Below are 326 nucleotides of genomic sequence, written 5' to 3'. Positions count from 1 at the left end.
GGTAAATACTGAAACTGTTGAACTCTGTATAACCCTATATAACATTTGTAGGACCGTCAGCATTAGCATTACCCAATGTACACCTCGGGGAGGTTGCACGAACGGATTTTGTACATCATACAGCCCTTATAAGAGCTGTTTTGACATAAAAACAAAGCTTTAGTCTTTTTTTGAGCTGTATCGCGTTCTCTTGTTTTCAAATGATCTGTGCAACGAAATACGAAGAAACGCTTTCGTTTCCAACTTTCCGTCGATTCTCTCTTTAGCGTCCAACAAAAATCTGCCATCATGTTAACGTCCCATCGTCCCTGATACCGAGTTTCCAT

At 40.5% G+C, this 326-nt stretch overlaps 1 protein-coding gene across 2 annotated transcripts in view; it reads right to left on the bottom strand.

Moving 5' to 3' along the window:
- LOC108764798 (short/branched chain specific acyl-CoA dehydrogenase, mitochondrial) overlaps positions 1–326 on the bottom strand; it is an 11,383-nt gene that overhangs the window by 2,306 nt on the left and 8,751 nt on the right. The gene's annotated exons all lie outside the window — the stretch shown is intronic.

Source organism: Trachymyrmex cornetzi, unplaced genomic scaffold (genome assembly GCF_001594075.2).
Source record: "Trachymyrmex cornetzi isolate Tcor2-1 unplaced genomic scaffold, Tcor1.1 scaffold452, whole genome shotgun sequence".
Lineage (NCBI taxonomy): Eukaryota > Metazoa > Arthropoda > Insecta > Hymenoptera > Formicidae > Trachymyrmex > Trachymyrmex cornetzi.
Note: the sequence above shows the minus strand (reverse complement) of the source record. Positions and strands in the feature narration are given on the sequence as shown.